This window comes from Linepithema humile, chromosome 5 (genome assembly GCF_040581485.1).
Source record: "Linepithema humile isolate Giens D197 chromosome 5, Lhum_UNIL_v1.0, whole genome shotgun sequence".
In the NCBI taxonomy this organism is placed as follows: Eukaryota; Metazoa; Arthropoda; class Insecta; order Hymenoptera; family Formicidae; genus Linepithema; species Linepithema humile.
The window spans coordinates 29,785,047-29,792,482 of record NC_090132.1 but is presented as its reverse complement, the minus strand read 5'-3'; the positions used below and the strand labels follow the sequence as shown (position 1 = coordinate 29,792,482).

Genomic DNA, 7,436 nt, shown 5'->3' with positions numbered 1-7,436 from the left:
TAGCTCTATATAGCAGACGTTTAGTGTAATACAGCACAATTTTGGATATACTACTTTAGACGCATTAATTTCTCGGGCATTTGTACTTTTCTCCTCCATGTCTCTTTAAACACTTAAGATAACAATTGCATATCTAAACAAGAAATTAGACGCCTGGCGGAAATCTCACTGCGGTCATTCTCAGTGCAGCTTACGAATTAAACCCTCAGCTACGCCACTCCTACGTTTATTATACTGTTATGTTTCCACGCAATTAAAACGACCCAGCGGACGAAGTGAAGACGTTTCTAATTACCGTGTCTCGAGTTTAGATTGCCTTCTTTTTATCCGTTATTCTTTAAGCTTTTCATAAAGACTTTTTGGATAAAAAAGTATAAAGCCAAAAATAAAATTAACGTGCAAAATTGTAATATAACAGTAGAAATGAAATGTGCGAGCCTTTCCAACGATGAAATAGTTGAAATGTATTATTAGGAATAAATTAAGCTTCCATTACTTTCGATTCAATGTAATATTGATTCGTATAATTTAGACGTGATTCGATCTATTGGCTCAATCGTCAAATGACGTGTCCGTCCGAGTCTGAACTGATTTCGTAAAGGTACGCAATGAAGAGGCGGTAGTAAATCTACCTCGCCCTCGTCTGATCTAGCATTCGAGTCTGCAGGATAGGATGGATGCTTAATTCATCGATTTCCGTTCGGAGATCGGCAATGGTCGGCATCCGCCCAGGTTTCTCGACCCAATCTTCTATCGGAGCAGAAGGAACGTTAGTAAAGGCTCACTTCTCTTCGTTTTCGTTGCAAACCACCTTCCACGGCTGAGGCGTCTATTACATCTTTCCTTTGATTCCTGATCTCTCTCTGGTATCCCGGAATTTTTCTCAATCGGCAGATAATTTGTAATTATTTCGAGAGCAAAACAATTAACAGAAAAATAGCTATCGCAATAATTTCGTAACAAAAAAAAAACTATTCGCATTCTATAGAGTTGAAATTTAACTCTGCCGTTAAAATCGATAAAGTTTTGTTCGCGTACACGTTCGTAAATAACTCGCGGAGAATCTAATTTTATCTTAGAAAGAAAGAAGCAGAAAAGAATTTGAATTTTATTGTTAGAAATTTCTATAATGTTCTCAATATAGAAATTTCTAACAATAAAATTCAAATTCTTTTCTGCTTCTTTCTTTCTAAGATAAAATTAGATTCTCCGCGAGTTATTTACGAACGTGTACGCGAACAAAACTTTATCGATTTTAACGGCAGAGTTAAATTTCAACTCTATAGAATGCGAATAGTTTTTTTTTTGTTACGAAATTATTGCGATAGCTATTTTTCTGTTAATTGTTTTGCTCTCGAAATAATTACAAATTATCTGCCGATTGAGAAAAATTCCGGGATACCAGAGAGAGATCAGGAATCAAAGGAAAGATGTAATAGACGCCTCAGCCGTGGAAGGTGGTTTGCAACGAAAACGAAGAGAAGTGAGCCTTTAATTCTCAATATGTTTTCATAGAAGTTTAAATATTGAAAGAAAAAAAAGATGCGTTTATTTAAATATTTGTTGAACGCACAAAAACCATTTCAATATTACCTAATTATTGTATCTATCGAAAAAAATAGGATTTGATTTTGTATCGTTTCAGACTTACAACGATAATTATTTCATAAATGAGAAATGCAAATGTATTGCAATTTCTGTCAAGTAAAAGCTCATAACGTTTCTATGAAAACAATTTTTCTATGTTAACACGCAGTGAATAGAAGAAAAATGGTTTTATTTATCGTCGACGGAGGCATTCAATTACCGCGGGCCAGCGAGCCATGCATATCACTGGTCCGCTTGCTCTCGTTACAAAATGCACTCGAAACAGTGAACTTCTCTCTGCATGTGTCATAATTCCCGTATCAATTATTGAATGCCGTTTTTTGAGAACGCCGTTCGGGCCACCCCTCGCTTGAACGGCCGCGTGCACCACTTTCCGCCCCATTCGTTACCCTCGCCCGCGTAATTACCCCCGACGGGAATACGATCAGTATCCGGAATGAGGGACTAGGATGGAAATGACGTTTCACAACGTACTTCGAAATAGTACGACAAAGCGTAATTGCCTTTTACTAGTAGCTTTCATTTACTGCCTCCATCCTCTATCTCTCTTTTTTTTTTTTTTTTTAATTTGCTTATACTGGCCGGTTTGTTTATTGATTCATATTTTTCTCTCTTTCTCATTCTCTCCGATATACACATCTCCGCTTCTAGTAATAGTAAAACACGATTTTAATTGGATATATCGCGTTTTTCGATGTCGATGGCTTTTCGCGTTTTTTAACTCGTGTTGGACGCAACGAGAGTAGGCGTTGCGCGAACTCCAACGAGTAATCGAAAAATCAAAAAAGTTGTCAATGCGCCACGTACGTGTTGCACTATCCGTTTACCAATGAAAGATTGAAATACGATGTAGAAAATTTACTTTATCGCTTTAACATTGTTTGACGACATCATCCAAAGAAATATAAAACAATAAGAAAGAGTTTTACATTTATATTAAATAAAGAGTTTGTCATAATCGACAAGCAACGTGCAATTTTCAGCACTTCTTTTATGTAATACTGTTTCTAGAAATTTAAAATTATTTACTACAACTCATTTATATGTATTTTTCTTAATAAGCAATTAAACATTTAAATAAACAAAGATTCACTAGATTTGCTATACCAATAAAAAAGATTAACTTAAAAAATTAAGCATTGCACAAACTAATTATTTGAATATTCCATCAGATTACCAGCATCAAGCTTAGTTTACCTTTGGTTTTAGACTCACTTGATTTATTCAGAGTGAACCAAATTGTGAAATAAGAACAAGTATGTAGAATTACTGTCGAAATTATTAACAATAGTAGCAATACTTAAAAAACGACGTATAAATTTACTTTCAACATTATGTGCACAAATTTATCCGCTACATATCAAATTACATTCGCCCTTCCACTGTTTAGTAGAGTGGCTATTACTGCGCAATTTCTTAGAAACTATTTACATCACATAATGTATTTACTATGTTGGCTGCCGATAGTCTTCTTAGTGTTCGTTGATTTTTCGAAACAGTAAGATAGCGATTTAAGCACTCGCAATTCTCAAGACGGTGCTAACGATGTACTATTGTTACAAATTGTTAATTGTTACAAAATATTGTAATTTAAAATTTCACATAATTTTAATACATATAGGTGAGTTATTATAGGTGAAAAATTCCTCATTAAAAATATAAAAATGTTTTCTAAAATACAACAAATACGGTTTTATATTGTTAAAAACATATTCTTTAGTGCTAACGTACATCGTACACTATTCATTTAATTTCTTTTTTCTTTTAATTTTTACTACATAAATTCAGATAAACATAACTATTAATTATCAACTATTTCAATATAAAATTTTTACATTAAATATATATCATACATTAAAAATCAATTATTTCGATACTTGCAAAATTTACTGAAAAGATTATTTGGATTTTCTCGAACTTAGTGTACATATATTTGGAGTAAAGAATTATTTAATTACTTTCAATATTGCAAATACGTAATATTCTATAAAATTAAAATTATTCTATTAAATTGTTTCATTTATCGTGTTTTTATTATTGTATATATTTTGTATAACTCTCTTTGACCTTCTTAGTTTTATATTTAAAAAAAATTTTTGGACAAATTATGTTGCTCGTAAGATGGTATATAATCTCTCGTGTTTAAAATTTCTTCTTTAACTATTAAAATATTATTGACTATAAAAATGATTTTTTCCTTCTTTTAGTCACTTTCATGAAAATACTACATCGCTTTAGTACGATTAACTGCAAAAATTATTGTAAAATCCTTATTTTTCTTATATAGAACTTAAACAGAATGTGTTGCAAATGTATGTGCTTTTTTCTAATCTAAAAAATTCTTCTTGTAGATGCTATAAATGGAAATTAGTATAACATTCCGAAATATTTTATTAAATGTCGGATTAATATTAATCATGATACTTAAACTATCTACTGCACAATTGACGAAAAATGACACAGAACCCAATAACAACGTTTTGAATGGCACTCATTTAATACCATTGCATTATGATGTCAAACTAACATTTGACATATACAAAAATATCTTTTTTGGAGAATGCAATATCACTATCCAGATTAATCGCCAAACAAAAACGATAACTATAATGAACTCAGAGACTTTCGCCATAATAAAAATTGATCTGATTGACAACAATCGTAATCAGACATTCAACATTCATAATATTTCATTAATGAATAAAATGTACATTCATGTTGATATTTCCCAATTATCAGTAGATTTTTTATCTCCTGGTACGTATATCTTGAAAATAATATATGTTCGTACCATATTAGATGATGGAGATATTTTCGAATCTTTCGACACAGTCAAAGAAGAAGACAAAGTGTAAGTAAATTTAATCAACTTTTAATGAAATTATGATTCAAATTTTACATTAACAATACATTTAAAATAAAATAGATTAAACAAAGATAACACTAAAGTAATGAGAGTTGGAGAATTAGTTCCATGTTGAGACGAGCCGTTATTTAAATCAACCTTTAACATTTCTATCCGACATGATAAAAACTACAAATTCTTATCGAGTATGCCAATACAAAACCAAGTTGAAGATATGAATAACACGCTGTGGACTCACTTTGACCAATCATCTTCAATGTCCGCTAAACAATTAACAATTGTGATAACCACATTGACTTATCTTTTCACTTATAAAAATGTCAAATTTTGGTGTAGAAATGAGGTGATAGATCAGATGCATTTCGCAGATATCATTGTTCATAGCATCATAAACTATTTGATATATCAAACTACAAGAAAAATAACAAAGATAGATTATTTTGTAATTAAAGACTTCCAACGCAACAACCTAACGACATGGGGATTCATTTTATTAAGGTAATACTCACTATTAATACACCCAAATATTAAAATATATAAATATATATTCATTTATAATGTCCCAAAATTAAAAAATATGCAAAAAATATGCATATTTTATTCTTAATATGGTTTTTAAAAAGCAATTAACACGTATCTTTTTATCATTTTATGTTTAAATATTCTTTTCTTTATTTTAAACAAAAACTTAAAATAATTATTCTTTATGTCAAATCAGGATTTACTTCAAATTTCATTGTTGAAAGCATTGTTGAAAAATAACCGCGTTTTACGTTTTATATACAAATAAGACATGTGCTATAACATCTTATTTTTTCTATCAATAATAATAAGAAGAAAATCATTGAAGTTCTTGTCAATAAAATAATGTTATGCACGTAATATTATTGATGCAAAAATGCAAATACTTTTCCTTCTTTTCTTAAAAATAAATTCTATGTAAATGTGTACATAAGTAGTTACTGCCATGTTATTTCATTAAGAATAACATATAATGTTTATTAAAAATATATGAAAACACAAGGTTATTTATATGTAACTTGCTTTTTAAATTTTATTGCTGATTTATCTTTAAATTTCTTTTCAACTAATTGTAAGTGTAATTAATGTCTATTTGTGCCTTCGTAATAACTTGTAACGACTACGACGACAATACAAAAATTTATTAATTTGCATAATTATAATAAAAGTTTCAGGTATATTTTTAATACTTGAAAATAATTTTCAGGGAAGATGAGATTATTTATAATAAAACATTATATCCCGTTCGCAAAATGAAAGTGTCAAATTTAATAGCACGTGAAACGATATCTCATTGGTACGATAATGTGTTTCTGTGGTCAAAAGAAGAATTTCTTACAGCATACATTTTGAATCAGGTTTTTTAATATTTTTACTATTAGTATACTATATTTTTAAGCTTTATAATATAAACGACCAAATGTTAATAGCAGCTGTCAATAGCGCTAACTACATGTTACCAATATTCAAACACTCTTTTCGATTATATATTTACTTGATAATGTCACGTTTTGCAGAGTGAGTTATTATATCGCGCTATGGACCTATTTGTTGTCCAAACACATGAGGAATCTTTACGTTTTGATACTCTTCCTACAGATTCTTTTCCATTTATATCATCTTATCTTTATATCAAATGTAAGTTTGAGTGAATGTAACTAAAATATTATTTATAATTTTAAAAAACATACAATTTAAAAATATTTAGAATTGTTTGTAAATTTTTAAATTTTGCTGTAGAATATTAGTAACCTTTTAATTACAAATCGAATAAAATATAACTCATTTGTATATAATATTTAACCTCTCATAAGTTGGCAGGACCAAATCAGCAGAATCGAATGCGACTTATCGGAAAATTTAGTACTCATTTTGTACTATTTTGTACCACAAAAAATAATTTTGTACCCCGTGCCATTTAAGAAAAAATCGTGGCGCTGCCAACTTCATATTAAGCTAGCAAAACCAAAAAAAAAATATATATATATAAATAAAAAATACAACGTATACAGTTAGCGCTGAATTTGTATTAATTTGTACCACCCAAAAAAAGTCAAAATATTTCCATTAACCCCTTAAAACAACCCTTATTTCGTCTATCCTAGAAAATAGGACATTTCTCTTCCGATCATTTAAGAATTTAACCAGCAAAATTGAACTAAATTTATCTTATTACTTACCACTTGTCATGTACTATTTTGTACCACCAGAAAGAATTTTGTACCCCGTGTTATTTGAAAAAAATCGTGGTCCTGCCAACATGATGTGGAACTATCCGAATAAAAATTATTAAAAAATAACAAATAACGATAGATTCTATTACTACTGAATTTGTACTAATTTGTACCACCCAAAAAAAGTCAAAATATTTCCATTAACCCCATAAAACAACCCTTATTTCGTCTATCCTAGAAAATAGGACATTTTTTTTCCGATCTTTTAAGAATTTAACCAGTACAATTGAACTAATTTTATCTTATTATTTACCACTTGTCATGTACTATTTTGTATCACCAGAAAGAATTTTGTACCCCGTGTTATTTGAAAAAAATCTTGGTCCTGCCAACATAATGTGGAACTATCCGAATAAAAATTATTAAAAAATAACAAATAACGATAGATTCTATTAGTACTAAATTTGTACTAATTTGTACTACCCAAAAAAAGTATAATTTTTCCATTAACCCCTTAAAACAACCCTTATTTCGTCTATCCTAGAAAATAGGACATTTCTTTTCCGATCTTTTAAGAATTTAACCAGCAAATTTGAACTAAATTTATCTTATTACTTACCACTTGTCATGTACTATTTTGTACCACCAGAAAGAATCTTGTACCCCGTGTTATTTGAAAAAAAATCTTTTTTTGTGTGGTACAAATTAGTACAAATTCAGTACTAATAGAATCTATCGTTATTTGTTATTTTTTAATAATTTTTATT

General features: G+C 29.5%; 1 long non-coding RNA gene across 1 annotated transcript; it reads left to right on the top strand.

Moving 5' to 3' along the window:
* Positions 1–2,897: 2,897 nt before the first annotated feature.
* LOC105676034 (uncharacterized) lies at positions 2,898–7,186 on the top strand. Its single transcript, XR_010890362.1, has 3 exons — positions 2,898–4,459; positions 4,535–5,853; positions 6,013–7,186. It is a non-coding gene; the product is annotated as an uncharacterized lncRNA (long non-coding RNA).
* The last annotated feature ends 250 nt before the right edge of the window (positions 7,187–7,436 follow it).